The 16,455-nt window shown below is 42.9% G+C and overlaps 1 long non-coding RNA gene and 1 other non-coding gene across 2 annotated transcripts; one reads left to right on the forward strand and one right to left on the reverse strand.

Annotated features, from left to right (window-relative positions):
- Positions 1-4,623: 4,623 nt before the first annotated feature.
- LOC108297334 lies at positions 4,624-16,425 on the reverse strand. Its single transcript, XR_001822178.2, has 2 exons — positions 16,364-16,425; positions 4,624-4,697 (listed from the first exon to the last, which is right to left on the reverse strand). It is a non-coding gene; the product is annotated as an uncharacterized LOC108297334 (long non-coding RNA).
- TRNAF-GAA lies at positions 15,273-15,345 on the forward strand. Its single transcript has one exon. It is a non-coding gene; the product is annotated as a tRNA-Phe (tRNA).
- Positions 16,426-16,455: the final 30 nt, after the last annotated feature.

Genomic DNA, 16,455 nt, shown 5'->3' on the forward strand with positions numbered 1-16,455 from the left:
AAGGAGAAAGTAAGTTCCAAAAGATATTCTTTCTCAGATTAAGATGTCTTGGTTTTCAGTTTACTTTTTTAAAGACAGATTCAGAGCTAGTACCGAGGAGCCAGACTTTGTTCATGTGGGAAACAGATACTTTTCTGTTCTGTTGACATTTTTTTCTCTCTCTTTTCTTGTTTTCAAAGTACAGTTCCATAGTGTCTGTTTGCTGCTTATGCCCACTGTGGCAGGAGAAAATTATTCGCAGGCCTCAATCATGGGAATAAATTTGCAAAGGAATATAGTAAAAGCATGAGAAAGAATATCATGAATTATTACCACTGCTTTTCTGTATTATGCTAGGGCTCAGGCCCAAATGGAAGTTTTTTTTTCTGCTCCCCACAGTAGACTTCTCTTAGTCTGTAGTAAAGGTAGAAATGGATAGGATGAAAAACCAAGAGTTTAATATAAGAATGCTATAGGAAATATAGGATGGAGATTTCAAAAAATCTTGGGAGAATGAAAACAAATGGCATATGACAGACTGAAGTACTTCTTTGCGAGCAAACAGTGCCTAACTTTGGCCCAGGACAACAGTGAATCATTTTAAGGTACATTATTGATGAACTTGGGAAACTCAACTGTATTTTATTTTGGGTTTGTATACTTCAACAAGATCATATTTTAAATTTTTTTCTCCAGGGAGAAATTAGAAATTAAGAACACTCTTTCAAAAATTAGCTGGGCATAGTGGTAGGCACCTGTAGTCGCTGCTACTGGGGAGGCCGAGGCAGGAGAAAGGCTTGAACCCAGGAGATGGAGGTTGCAGTGAGCCAAGATCGCACCACTGCACTGCAGCCTGGGTGACAGAGTGAGACTCCGTCTCAAAAAAAAACAAAAAAAGGCCGGGCGCGGTGGCTCAAGCCTGTAATCCCAGCACTTTGGGAGGCCGAGGCGGGTGGATCACGAGGTCAAGAGATCGAGACCATCCTGGTCAACATGGTGAAACCCCGTCTCTACTAAAACTACAAAAAATTAGCTGGGCATGGTGGCACGTGCCTGTAATCCCAGCTACTCAGGAGGCTGAGGCAGGAGAATTGCCTGAACCCAGGAGGCGGAGGTTGCGGTGAGCCGAGATCGCGCCATTGCACTCCAGCCTGGGTAACAAGAGCGAAACTCCGTCTCAAAAAAAAAAAAAAAACAAAAAAAAACAAAAAAGAAAAAGAAGAAAGAAGGAAGGGAGGGAAGGAGGGAGGGTGGAAGGGAGAGAGGAGAGAGAGAGAAGGAAAGAAAAAGAGAAAGAGAAAGAAAAGAACGAATAAAAAAAATTAGGGACCTCTGAGAGGAATGAGGACGTGGCCACACGTGAGACCCCAGGTGAATGTGTAGGTGGGCAGGACCTCTGGCTCCACAGTGAGGTGGAGGCAAACACTATACGTTAGGCCATGTGGTCAATCTGACTGAAAAGGTAGAGCTTTTCAAAGACATACTTAATTGAAGAAAAAAAGATTATTTAACCCTTTGCTGTCTAGTTCAGGAATCCTTTTTTTGATTAATTATTATTTATTATTTTTTGAGATGGAGCCTTGCTCTGTAGCCAGGCTGGGGTGCAGTGGCACGATCTTGGCTCACTGCAACAACCTCCGCCTCCTGGGTTCAAGCGATTCTTCTGCCTCAGTCTCCTGAGTAGCTGGGACCACAAGTGCCCACCACCATGCCCAGCTAATTTTTGTATTTTTAGTATAGACGGGTTTCACCATATTGGCCAGGCTGGTCTCAAACTCCAGACCTTGTGATCCACCTGCCTCAGCCTCCCAGAGTGCTGGGATTACAGGCGTGAGCCATCGCACTCAGCCCAGAAATCCTTTTTTAATATTCAGTCAAGGTGGGAGACTTACAACAGTGTAATCAAACCTCCCTTTCCCTGTCAACAAATCAAGATGTAAATACCAAAAAAAAATAGAGTGTGAATTCGAATTCTAGATTATTATATAAAAGCTCCTTACATGAAAACTATTGCTCCACCCTTTTGATCTGTCAACTCTAAGAAAACAGTACTCTACCAGTTAGAATCTTCTCTCTGGTTCTAGATGCACTAGAAATGCCATTCATATGTCTGCAAGCTCCCTGAACAGAGTAATTGGGTATGAACCAGCCATTTATCTCAGAATCTCCTGAGATAAATTCTTCTTCATCAGGAGAAGCTCATATATATGGATCTCATCTGATGTCTCCTCATAGATAGATATTTCTGAATGCTTACAGAAACAACAAACAATTGTCACAGTGTTCTGTGTACCTTGCAGCAAACAGAAAAAAAGAAAAGAAAAGTGCCTCCTTGTGAGGAAGTTCTGGTAATGTAACTGGTATTTTGGTTTCCTCAGGTACAAGTTAAAGATTAATCACATGACTCTGGAAACTTTCACACAATCGAACAGCCTAGATACTTTTCCTCACATCCTCCCAGCACTTCACACACACACACACACACACACACACGCACACACGCCAGAGCTTGTAGAGTTTTGTGGGTGACACTTCTCTAATACCCAATTTCAGTGAAACTTGTAATGTGTGTTTCCTCTTACCTATTCCACTATCCGCATGAGCCAACAGAGAGAAATTCTGCCAAACCATAAGGTGTTGCAACTTCGTAAGGAGTTCAGTGATATAGTTACCAATATAGGCAAAGGCACACACACGGAGGATGAGAATAAAGACGAATGAGGAAGAGATAACACCTACTCAGAAACTACCCAGGAAATGAGACTTTCTGGGTCTTCTCTGGAAGTTTCAAGGCCATGGTGATAACAAGTGTGAATTCCAGGACTGAAGATCAGTCTAAAAAGAAGTTCATTTTTTTGCTTTTCACAACTCTCAGTAAATAAGTTCCTGATCTCCATATCTCAAAGGACGATTTGAGTTCTCCTTGTGCTCACTCTCTCTTGCTGCTTTCTGCTCACTCCCACCTCCACATATACAGTTGAGAGTCCTGGGCTGAGTTCACTGTTTCATCACTGGGTAGGATCCTATGGAAGAATATGGCAAGTTCAACACATTCCCAAACAAATTCACCTCCTCCTCATAATATCTTGTCCATTCCTTCAAAGAACAATAAGCCTCTATTCTGCTTTTTTTCCTCCTGTTTGTTGAATAATCAGGCTCTCTTTTATGTATTCCCCACTTTCTGACTTGCTCTATAAATCCAATAAGTCTCTGAATCCTGTGTCTAGCTAACGTGCTTCCAAAATTTCAAAACTTTTCTCCATCCTTGAATGTGCTATTTATTTCATGTCTTGCACATTATTCTGGACCACTCCATGAACCTCCTTAGTTGCCTTCATGCTGTAATACAATCAAGAACCCTTGGCAATGAATAATAAATCACGTGTGGTTTTTATTTTCACCTGGGATTCTGTCATCAAAGTTTTGTTCTTAACCATTCCTGTGGAGCAAACAGCAGTAGCAAAAGTGTTTTGTTCAGGGAAAAGCTGGTCAGTTTTCTAATGCAAGTTTCCAGTATTTTGTGTTCCATTTCAAGCTTTATTTGCCAAGATTTTAGTATTCCCCACAGCTCCTTGTGGTCTTCTATCTTAAAATGGTCACAAATCCCCCTTCTACACCCAACACTTAGAGCTAAAACAGTGAACACAGGAATGGGGACACACAGAATATGGTGAGATACAATTATTTTATTCATTTTTTTACAAATAGATTGGAGAAATACCTTTTCAGGGTTTTGTTTATTTTTGAGATGGAGCTTCACTCTTGTTGCCCAGGCTGGGGTGCAATGGCATGATCTCAGCTCACCGCAACCTCTGCCTCCTGGGTTCAAGTGATTCTCCTGCCTCAGGCCTCCTGAGTAGCTGGGATTACAGGCAGGCATCAGCATGCCCAGCTAATTTTGTATTTTTAGTAGAGATGGGGTTTCTCCATGTTGGTTAGGCTGGTCTCAAACTCTCAACCTCAGGGGATCCACCCACCTTGGCCTCCCAAAGTGCTGGGATTACAGGTGTGAGCCACCATGCCAGGCTTTTTTGTTTTTTGAGGCAGAGTCTCACTCTGTCTCCCAGGCTGGAATGCAGTAGTGTGATCTTAGCTCACTGCAGCCTCTGCCTCCCAGGCTCAAGAGATTCTTCTGCCTCAGCCTCTTGAGCAGCTAGGATTACAGGTGCACGCCACCATGCCCAACTAATTTTTGTATTTTCAGTAGAGACAGTGTTTTACCATGTTGGCTCAGCTGGTCTCAAACTTCTGACCTTAGGTGATCTGCCTGCCTCCACCTTCCAAACTGCTGGTATTACAAGCATGAGCTACTGTGCCTGGCCACCTTTTTAGTTTTTAAATTATTTTTCTATTTTCATATTTTTATTGTTTTCCTATACTGCAGTAGAACTTGGAGGACTGCACAAATATCTCTTGGCATAAGGGAATGTAGTTCAGTGATAGAACGTGTGCCTTATATGCAGGAGGCCTCAGGTTCAGCTCCTGAGCACCTCCAGTGGTCAGCTTCTGAGTTCTTAATACCACTCTTTAGTACAACGCACACTCAGGTGTCTTACTCTATTTTCATTGCCTGTCCCATGAGAAATAAACACGTGACCCAAGATGGTCATTTTATTTTTATTTATTTTATTTATTTATTTATTATTTTTTTTTGAGACAGAGTTTCGCTCTTGTTACCCAGGCTGGAGTGCAATGGCGCAATCTCGGCTCACCGCAGCCTCCGCCTCCTGGGTTCAGGCAATTCTTCTGCCTCAGCCTCCTGAGTAGCTGGGATTACAAGCACGCGCCACCATGCCCAGCTAATTTTTTGTATTTTTAGTAGAGACGGGGTTTCACCATGTTGACCAGGATGGTCTCGATCTCTTGACCTCGTGATCCACCCGCCTCGGCCTCCCAAAGTGCTGGGATTACAGGCTTGAGCCACCGCGTCCGGCCTAAGATGGTCATTTTAATGTTACATTATTTAGACGTCATGAGCCTCAAAACCACTTCAGACAGCTGGCAGAGTAGAATAAGCTTGTGTCGTTGATTAGTTTCCTATGGCTGCTATAACAAACCATCGCAAATTAGGTGGCTTATAAACCACAGAAATCTATTCTTTCACACTTCTGGAGACCAAAAGTCTGGTATGAGTACAGTCATGTGCTACATAATGACATTTTAGTAAACCACAGACCACATATCCTATGTTGGTCTCATAAAATTCGAAAGGAACTGACTGGGGGTGGTGGCTCACACCTGTAATCCCAACACTTTGGGAGGCAGACGTGGGCAGATCACCAGAGGTCAGGGGTTGGAGACCAGCCTGACCAACATGGTGAAATCCCCATCTCTACTAAAAATACAGAATTATCCGGGTGTGGTGGTGCACACCTGTAATCCTAGCTACTTGGGAGGCTGAGGTGGCAGAATCGATTGAACCCAGGAGGCAGAGGTTGCAGTGAGCCAAGATCGCACCATTGCACACCAGCCTGGGCAACGAGAGTGAAACTCTGTCTCAAAACAAAACAAAACAAAACCCACCTGCTAAATTCCAATATAGATCGGGGAATTTGTATCTTTGTCATGGCCCAGCCACATGGCAAGTGGAATGAGAACTACTTGAGAAGCACATATTGTCCAAATCTCCACATCATTTCAGAATGCCATCTTGCTTCTTCCTCTCCTCAACAACCAAACAGTCAATAGCAGTGAAATATATACGTGTATGTGGATATATAAATATATATGACAAAAATTATTTCTCTAAAAAGAAATTAAATCTTTTTTTTCCTAAATACTTCAATGTTTATTTCTTAAGGTCAATTTCTTACCACAGCACAATTATCAAATTCAGTAAACTTAATATTGATGAAATAGTATTATCTAATATACAGTCTATAAAAAATTTAATTGTACAAATAAAATCTTTATAGAAATTTATCTCCCAAACTAGGTTCCATTTCAGAATCACATATGAATCTAGTTGTCTTGACTTTTCAGTCTCCTTCACTTTGGAACAGATTTTTCGTCTTGTCTTTCATGACATTACTATGTTTTTGAGGAGCATATGCCTGTGGTTTTGTGGAATTTTTCTTGACTTGTGTAGTCATGGTTAGAATCTGGTTGTGGAAATTGGGAGAAATGTCACAGAAATCATGTTACCCTCTATCACACCGAGAGGCATGTGATGTCAGTCTTTCTCATAGTTAGTGAAGTGAGCTTGGTCACTTGAGTAAGTTTGTAACTCCTGTCTCTTCCCTATAAAAGTAGCATTTTCCTCATGGTAATTAATAAGTAATCTGTAGGGAAATACTCTGAGACTACATAAATATCCTGATCCTCATAAAAAATTTGCTTATACTCTTAGCATTTACTTATACATTTTGCCCACACCTAGCATTATTCTGATGGTGTCCAAATGGGGATTTTCTAATTTTATCCTTACTTCCACCTTTGTCACTTGACATACCACTGTCAGGAAAGTTTTCCCATCTTCCGTATTTATTTGTTTAGTTTACCAAGATTGACAACCATTTACCGTCAACATTGATGCTCAAAATGTGTCAGATTTGGCCATTGAGATCCCTTTCAACCTGGCTTCTGTGTCCTTTTAAATCATACCCGTCAATTCTGAGCACCTACATTCTGGCACATTAAGATATCTTAGGTTCATCTTGTAGTTTCTCTGGCACAGTCCTGGAATCATTGTAGCTGACACAAGTAGCTAGTTTCTATTAGTATCTCTCGTTACTTTTAGTAGGGAATGGTATTTGAAAATCAAGATATAGTATCATCTTTGCTCATTGCTTCTGAGATATCGTAGCGGAGAGATCAATGGAGAAATTTTGCAATTAAGTATGTATAATTTCATACTGGTGCCTCTAATCTGCATCATCACCAACAGGACTGTTCTTTACCTTCCTCCTTTCCCACAGTGAGAGCCTTGTTCCAACAACACATAGGCACACACACACTCATTTTCCCAATGCTAAAATTCACACAAATTATCAGAGTTTTTGCAGCCTTAGCATTACAGAAAATAATCCTGATACATAGAGTTTAAGATTTGCTTGCTGTTCTTTTTCTTTTTACAATGAGAACAATGTGTAAACCATTTTCTTAGATCAATTCTTTCCTGTATTTTCAATGTGGTTATGTTATTCTTTTGAAATGCAGTTAGTTTGCTCTATTTGCAAATAGATTTGCTGATCCCAAATCAGGAACAGCGATTTCTTTTTACCATTAGGGTATCTTTTTGTGATAGCGCTTGTGCCTAAGAGAGGAGCACTTAGATATAGGGAAGTCATAAACAGTGGAAATGAAAACACATGATAATTGTCTTTATGACAGAGCATGTACTCCGATAATGGCAGTCACCAGTTTTCCAAATACACAGGAGTTATGAGGGGATATAGCCCAGTGGTAGAGCATGTACTTAGCATGCATGAGGTCTTGGGTTCAATCCCCAGTACCTCCTCCAGAGGCCCATTTTCTTCCCCGAGGCACTGTAAGAAGCACTCCATGACCTTCCCCAGCTGTCCAAAATTTCCTGCCTTATCAAGATGTTTGTGTTGACCCCTACATCTCTCTCTCATACAGAGAGATACTTCCTGTTCATTCACTTATGGCTATTTGTTGTTTTGGATTAGCCACCTACTCTTGCTAAGGAGTCCCAGGAGCCACTAAGGTGAACCATGCACTATGGAAGCAAGTATTGTTCCTGGCTATCCAGTCAATTTCTAGTTGTAAATAAAATAATCAGAAACCATAGAACTGTGTGGCTTTTTGAAATGCAGTTAGTTTGCTCTATTTGCAAATAGATTTTGAGTGAAAATCTTTTCACGAAAAACTCTAAAACTTAGTGTAAACTATTTACAAGCATACGATAAATGACAACCATAATGACAAATGAGGAAAAGATCACAGTTGCTTCCCCTGAAACATGATAGGGGGAAAGTACTTCTGAGTTCTCTAAGGAACTTTCTGTCCTGAGGTGCTAGCACTCTGGATTCCCAGGACCAAGATCAGCATAGGGGAAAGCTCATTTCTTTGTTTTCCGTAAATAAATACAATGAATAAACTTTTATTCTCCCAATCCCAAAGGATCCTTTTCTACCTGCTGCACGTATTCTCCAGGAATAACCTGCTTCTAGGCCAGTGAACAACCTACACCTCCAGATTAGAGCTCTTTGCACAGTTTTCATTCTGGGATCACAGTGCTAAGCAGATATCCTCCCGGGGATACTCTGCAACCCATCTTAATACTATCTTGTTAAAATAAAATCTCCTATTTTCAGCGCTATTTCATTTAAACAAAAGATTTTTAAAAATAAGTTAGTAAGCACCCAGAAGGCAGAAAAGCGACCTCTGTCCATCTGCAGAAGCCAAGCAAGCGGGTGGGCTTCCGTCCGCATCCCCTTTTACTCACTTTCTAAACGCGGTAACGTCCACCGCCTGCCAGGTGCTAAACCCAATCTGAGGTCAACCCACCGACTGGTGAGGGGTTCCCCTGTTTGCCTGTGCACCTCTCCCAGGACAGAGGAGACACTGGCTGCACACGCAGTTTACACAGCCTACCCCGCGACTCCGCCTTTCCGCAGTCGCCGTCCGCCTCTGCAGAGGCCCCTGGAGCCGAGCGCTGGACGCGAGCAGTAAAGGAACTCATTGCAAACGCCAGGAGTTACGCTGGCTTTTAATCTCTCACACATTCTAGGACAAATAGGTGGAGCAAACAAACGGGAAGGTTCATTCTCATCGTTTGCATCTCAAGCAAAAGCTAATATTACAAATAGACGTTTCCACGGTCACGCTCAGTCTCGAAGCTGCAGGCAGATCCGCTGCTAACTCTCCACACGGGCACGCGGGAAATCGGGAAATCGGGAAAGAGCGGGGAGGCGGCCTCCAAGCCGTGACAGCCTGCGCGAAACGAACCAGGCCCCTTCCCTGGCGAGCTACCTCCCTAGGGACAAAAAGGAGCCTCTTCCCTCCTGTCCAGAGAAGCGGCGGAGACACGCGGCGCTTAGACTCGCTCCGTCCAGCCCGAGTCCGAATCACCGTGAGGACGCTTTCCTGCCCTCCACCCCTCCCCCTTTTGTTTTTCTTCCTCCACTTCCCCGCGCCCGCCTCTTCCTCTCCCCGCGGCAGGCGCTCGGCTGGTCCCCACCTTCCCTCCGGTTTACTTCTGAATGAACTTTTCACTGGAGCGCAGCGCTCCCAGAACCATTCACACGCATTGTAAGCACTGGGTGGAGATTCGCATGTAGCTGCTCTTTTAATTTCCACATCACTTTTCTTTTCTTTTTTCTTTTTCTTCTCTGTATGCTCAACTTCAAGCACTTCTGAAGCAGAGGCTGAGGCTGCGCCCAGCTAGAAAGAGACGGGAGGCGCGATAAACCGAGAGTACAGGGATGCTGTTTCCTGTCTGGGAATGATCGGACGGTACAATCAGGAGAAAAAAATTAAAGTCTGTAAGATAATTTTTTAAAGGAAATTATCAAAAACAATTTTCTTATTTACCCTCCCACCAAATTTTGGCTAAAACTGAAAGCCTGGACTCTCTCAGAATAGGAGACTGAGTTTGAAAACTATCCAAACATAGGGACGGTTTTATTAAAATTCAGTTTGCAAGTCATCGTCAGCTACAGCAGTTTCCTCATTCCAGAGAGAGTTGTTTCTGAAATTCTGTAAATGTCTAAAATTGTTTCTTCATTATTTAACAAGTCCAATGCCTTGGCATTTTTGAATTCATATAAGAATTTCTAGGCTGAGGTGGGGAGGATGGATTGAGCCGGGTAGGCAGAGGTTGCAGTGAGCCGACATTGCACTAGTGCACTCCTGCCTGGGTGACAGAGTAGTGGAACCCTGTGCCTGTGAGTAACCCCCATATAGGCACAGAGGAAGGAGAGCTAAGCAGAATCCTGGCACAATTAAGGCCTGAGGAATATCTCAGTTTATAGTGTTACTACTCAGTTATTTCCTTTTATATAATCCTTTATATAATATATTAATTTATAGAATTAGGGCTTGGAGATTATCTCAGTTTATAGTGTTACTACTCAGTTATTTCCCTTTGTATAATCATCTATATATAATCATATATTAGTTCATAGGATGAGTGCCTAAAGAACATCTTACCACTAAGTTATTTTTTTTCTCTCTCTCTCTCTCTCTCTCTCTATATATATATAAAACTATTTCTTAGTTCATGATCGGAGGAATGCCTGGAATAGACACAGTACAGAGCATGAATTAAGGAATAAGCAGCTTATAGTCGGAGGAATGTCTGGAGCAGACACAGTGCAGAGCATGATTTAAGGGAAAAACAGTTATACCAGGACAAGATTCCATGGCCCTGGCGGCAGCGTTCAGTATTGTAGATACCCGCTGTATGGCAGGCTTGGGGCAAGAGCCACTCCTCCTGATAAAGGAGTTGTAGGACCTTGCTCCAGTTCTTGTGGAGGGCTGCCCTCAGACCAGCAATCCCTTGAGCATTCGAGGGCTCAAAACCTCTCCGGATAATCGCACCTCGGTGACTGTGAAATTTATCAGCTCTTGTTACTGTGCTGCTTGAAAAGCATCTTCCTATAGAACTTGTTGGAAGCTGCCAGCAGGCGGCGTAGACCCTGACAGCCCTGTCGTTGCTGCGTGACTCAAAGCATCCTCCTATAAATCTTCTTAGTAGCATGCCCCTAGATAGAGGTATTGCACGCTGCACCCTCTTCACTGCTCACAGCCCACCTCCATGCCTCAGTGATCTAATGGGGGTGGAACTCTTCCTGCACATGGCCCTTGCCTCGATGACGTAAAGGGAATGGACCCCTTTCTGTGCACTGTCCACCTCCTGGCCTACGTGACCTAATGGGGGTGGATCCTTTGTTTTATTGCTCACGACCCTATCTCTATCCTTAAAGATGACTTCACTCACTGCCCTGCCCCTAACCTATACCCAATAAATACAGACGCTTCTGGACATTCGGGGCCTCGCCTGACTCCACTTACAGTATAGGTTGCGTCGCTCCCTGAGCCCAGCTGCATTTTCCTTATACTTCTGTGTCCTGCCTTTTTATTTCTCGGGTCCAGCGCCTCAGCACAGCCTAAGGGACACCCCACAACCCTGTGGGGCCCTCAGCCCTGCATGTGCCAAAAAAAAAATCCCTAATGGTCACAGGTGAGTGAAAACAGTTATTATACACCAGAGTACAGACCACACTTTAAAAAACCCTAAGAAAGTCAGAAGTGGTGGCTCACACCTGTAATGCCAGCACTTTGGGAGGTCGAAGTGGGTGGATCACAAAATAAAGAGATCGAGACCATCCTGGCCAACATGGTGAAACCCCATCTCTACTAAAAATAATAAAAAAAAAATTTATCTGGGCATGGTGGCACACGTCTGTAGTCCCAGGTACTCTGGAGGCTGAGGCAGGAGAATTGCTTAAACTCAGGAGGCAGAGGTTGCCGTGAGCCGAGCTCACGCCACTTGTAATCCAGCCTGGGCGACAGGAGTGAAACTCTGTCTCAAAAAAGAAAAAAGGGCCGGGCGCAGTGGCTCAAGCCTGTAATCCCAGCACTTTGGGAGGCCGAGGCGGGTGGATCGCGAGGTCAAGAAATCGAGACCATCCTGGTCAACATGGTGAAACCCCGTCTCTACTAAAAATACAAAAAATTAGCTGGGCATGGTGTCGCGTGCCTGTAATCCCAGCTACTCAGGAGGCTGAGGCAGGAGAATTGCCTGAACCCAGGAGGCGGAGGCTGCGGTGAGCCGAGATCGCGCCATTGCACTCCAGCCTGGGTAACAAGAGTGAAACTCTGTCTCAAAAAAAAAAAAAAAGAAAAGAAAAGAAAAGAAGTTTCTGTTCATTACAAATTACCAGTCTTGAGTGATTTTGTAGCAGCCCAAAATAGACTAAGATGATAGTATGTGATTCCATTTATAGTATTTAAAACATAAGAAAAATAATCTACAGAGATAGAGGCCAGAGAGTTTCAACAATTGGGGTGAGGCAAAAGGCAGCTCTTGGGTGCTGAAAACTTCAGTATCTTGGTTTGAGTTTTGATTATATATATAATAAGCCATAAGCTGAATAGGTTTTATGCATTTTATTTTACGTAAATGAAGACTTAAATTTAAAAACAAGAAAAAAAGGAAGGACCTTCTAGATACTTCCTGGCCACCACACTCAGCTAATTAGCCACCATGCTCAGCTAATTTTTCTGTATTTTTAGTAGAGATGGGGTTTCACCATGTTTGCCAGGTCTTGAACTTCTGACCTCAGGTGATCCGCTTGCCTTGGCCTCCCAAAGTGAAGTGATTACAGGAGTGAGCCACTGACTCCCACCCAGAAACTTATTTTCTCACAGTTCTAGGGGCTGGGAAATCCAAGATCAAGTCTGGTGGTGGCCTTTTTGTTGTGTCCTCACGTGACAGAAAACTGAGGGTAATATAGAGACGAACTTCCTTTGTGAAGTCCTATTATAAGGGTACCTGATGTTATACATGAGGAGCAATAAAATAAATAAATGGGAAAAAAAAAAAAAGAAACCCTCATGGCTTAATCACTTCTTAAAGGTCCTATCTCTTGATAATTATCACATGGTGACACCTAAGCTTTGGAGGGGACACTTTCAAACCATAGCAAATATTTACTCATTTGAGTATGTATTCTTTCATTCAACTTTTGTAAAAAACAAAACAAAATTAGATACATTTTCTTTTCTTTTTTGTTTTCTTTTTTGAGATGGAATTTTGCTCTTGTTGCCCAGATTGAAGTACAGGGGTATGATCTGAGCTCACTGCAACCTCCACCTTCCAGGTTCAAGCGATTCTCCTGCCTCACTCTCCCAAGTAGCTGGGATTAAAGGCATGGGCCACCATGCCTGGCTGATTTTGTATTTTTGGTAGAGATGGAGTTTCTCCGTGTTGGTCCTGCTGACCTTGAACTCCTGACCTCACTGGCCTTGGCCTCTCAAAGTGCTGGGATAACAGGCGTGAGCCACCTGCGTGGCCACGTTTTCTATACAGGTATTGATCGACTTACGACCTATGCAACTTACGACCATTCAACTTTACGACCACAATCACTAGCCACGACTGCTCCGCGTCTGGCAGCGCAAACGTTGCCCAGCTGGGCATACGACAGTGCGGACCAGCTTCCGGCAGCACTACCATCTCCGCGTGCATATAGTCTACTCAACTTACTACCAAATCGTGTTACGACCGGTCTGTCGGACCCAATCGTGGTCGTAAATCGAGCACTAGCTGTATATTGTTGCTAGTAGCGGTAGTTATTTTCTATTGCTCTGGAGTATTCCATTGTATGACTACCGTACATCATGATTTATTAATTCATTTTACTGTCCAGGTACGTTGGCAGCACCCCTAGTTTTTGGTTGAAATGTTTAATGTTGCTATAAACATTCTGGTACATGTCCTTTAAGGGAAATGCTCATGCACTTCTCGGGTATAAATGTAATTGTGGAGTTTAGGGGTCATAAGTTTTATATATACATTATATATATTTATATATAATGTATGTATAAAATAAATATATATATATTTAGTTTTAGTTGATATTTTCAGGTAGTTTCCCAGTGTAGATGTAGCAGTTTACAGCCTCATCAGCCATGTATGAGTGTTCCAATTGCTTCACATACTCAGCAACACTTGATATTATCCACTTTTTAGGTTAAGTGGTTCTGATGAAGAGTAGTATTATTTTGTGGGGTTTTTATTTCATTTTATTTATTTATTTTATTTTTAGATGGTGGCTTAATCTGCTGCCCAGGCTAGAGTGCAGGGTACAGTCTTGGTCACTGTAGCCTCTGCCTCTCGATTTCAAGAGATTCTCGTGCCTCAGCCTCCTGAGTAGTTGGGACTAGAGGGGTACATGACCATCTACAGTTTTGTACTTTTAGTAGAGACAGGGTTTCGCCATGTTGGCCAGGCTGGTCTTGAACTTTTGACCTCAGGCGATCCACCCGCCTCAGCCTCCCAAGGTGCTGGGAGTATATGCACCCAGCCTTGTTGTGTTTTTAATTTGCATTTCCTTTATAGCAAATGATGTCAAGCATATTTTATATTACTCGATAGCCATTTCATGTTAAGTACATGTTAATTTGCTCTTTCTTATTGAAGTTTTAGTCTTTTTATTACTGCTTTGTAGAAGTTCTTAACATATTCCTGATAAGGATCCTTAGTAAAATATAAGTATTGAAATATCTTCTCGTAGACTGTGGCTCTTCATCTCTTCTTAAAGAGGAGGGAGCTTCAAAAACTTTGTAAGCAGATGAAAGGGAAGAAATGCAGAAAAGCAGGTTGAAGACCCCTGTTGGCAGTGGGAGAAAGTGCCCCCAGGCAGTTTGCTGGAGAGGAAACCTCAGAATAAACGGATGGGATGAAATGTTCTAGAAGCAGAAACAGTGTGATTTGGTTTATGATTCTCTTACATTTCTCCTAGTAGCTTCAGTGGATGTAGTTTAGAGTAAGAAATAGTGAGATATGAGACAGTGGATTTTCCATCTGGCTAACGTATTACACCTTTGAAGACCCCTCAGAAATATGACTAATGCTTCAAGGAAGATCTTCACAATATGTCTGTAGTGAGACAGGTGTGGCTCCGTGGCAGCGAGTCCTTGCCTCACATAGCGTTCAAAACCATAAACGTTTATCTGTTCTTCACAATTCTCGCCATCCTGTGCTTTTCTCCTTTTAAAAATGAATTTTCCATAGTCACACTAAAATAAACACGTTATAGCTTCCATTTCCACTCCCTGGGTCTCTGTACCACCCAAGGTGGATGCGTCAGCACCAGACGAGTGAAAAGCATAGCGAAAAAGAATTGTCTCACTCAGGATTTCTTTAATCGGAAGCTGTAAACCCGCCACCGCATTACCGTGCCCAGTAATCCTCTGTTCCTTTCTGCTGTGTTGTTGAAGAGCAAGAAAAAAAAAAAAAAAAAAAAAAAAAAAAAAAAAAAAAAGCCCAGGGAAGAGAAAAGGAAAAGACTAGAAAATATTCTTTTGAATTCCGTTAGTTTTCTGAGCAGTGACCTTGTAGGGGGGCACCTTCCTGCTTTGACCTATTCTTTGCCTTTGCCTTTTTTCCCCTCGACTTTTGCTAACCCAGTCATTGTCTTTAAAATTGGGTCCTATTTTCAGACATAAATCGTAGCAGAATCTATATTTTTGGGGTGAATGGATGAGTAAATGATGCGTAATATTGAAGACAACAGAATTATGCATTGGAAAATATATTGACCCTACAAATGACAGTTTTTACATTTTGAAGAAATAGCTGAAAGGATAGTTTCAGAGGAGCCGAAATAGCTCAGTTGGGAGAGCGTTAGACTGAAGATCTAAAGGTCCCTGGTTCAATCCCGGGTTTCGGCAGGTCTTTTTTTTTTTAATCAGTTCTGCCTTACACAACACTTGCATGCCAATCCTAGAAGAGTGTATAGATCTCCAATATTTTGCTGTTTTTTGAAAATCCGATAAAGGTAATGTGCATATATGTGTACCACTCTCTCCTTTGGTTGCATAGTCCACTGAAGTCTTCCATGAGGTGCTGACATTACATAAATTATTTAAAGTCTTCAACCTAGAAAGTGTTTGTTTGTTTTGTTTTTTATGTGTTTTTGAGACGGAGACTGGCTCTGATGCCCACGCTGGAGTGCAGTGGTGCGATCTGCGCTCACTGCAACCTCCACCTCCCGGGTTCAAGTGATTCTCCTGCCTCAGCCTCCCCAGTAGCTGGGACAGTCTTCTGAAGAATTGTTTCCCGCCTTAGCACCGAGTGTCTTCTACTCACAGCAGCTGCAGACGCTCCATAATACTGTCTCAGAAAAATAAAGTTACCTCTTGAAAATTATTACAAAAAGCACTTTCCAGTAGTGAGTGTAGCTCAGTGGTAGAGCGTGTACTTTGTGTGTGTGAGGCCTTGGGTTCGATCCCAGCACTCCCAAGTAGTAGTGCGAACTCTCAGTACCGAAGTCTAATTATCAAGTAACATAGATTTCCACCTCATCATCTTTTTCTATCCTATTTCTGCACATATAGAAAGTAAAAACGTAACCCAATGGGTCGCCTCCACTTATATCCGATTTCTGTGCTGCGGGCCTCCCTATCGCCTAAGGCGATTGCAACGGCAGAAGGAAAGTGACAAAGACATGGGAAGGGAGGGGGAGAAGAATGGGATCTCAACGGGGTCTCTGGAACCCAAATAAAAGCGTACACATCAACAGGCGGTTCACATTCGCTCTCATTTTGTACTATGATTAAAGAGATGAAAAGACGAAGAAGGAGGGAGAAAAGCGCCCCCGGGCATAGTTTTTTTATTTGTTTTGTTCTGTCTTGAGACGGATGTGCCGCCCAGGCTGGAGGGCAGCGGCGCAATCTCCGCCACCTCAACCCCCGCCTCCGGGATTCAGGCGATTTTCCCGCTTCAGCCTCCCCAGTAGCTGGGATTACAGGAGGGAGCCACCGCGCCCGGCATCAATTTTT

Source organism: Cebus imitator, unplaced genomic scaffold (genome assembly GCF_001604975.1).
Source record: "Cebus imitator isolate Cc_AM_T3 unplaced genomic scaffold, Cebus_imitator-1.0 Scaffold793, whole genome shotgun sequence".
NCBI lineage: Eukaryota > Metazoa > Chordata > Mammalia > Primates > Cebidae > Cebus > Cebus imitator.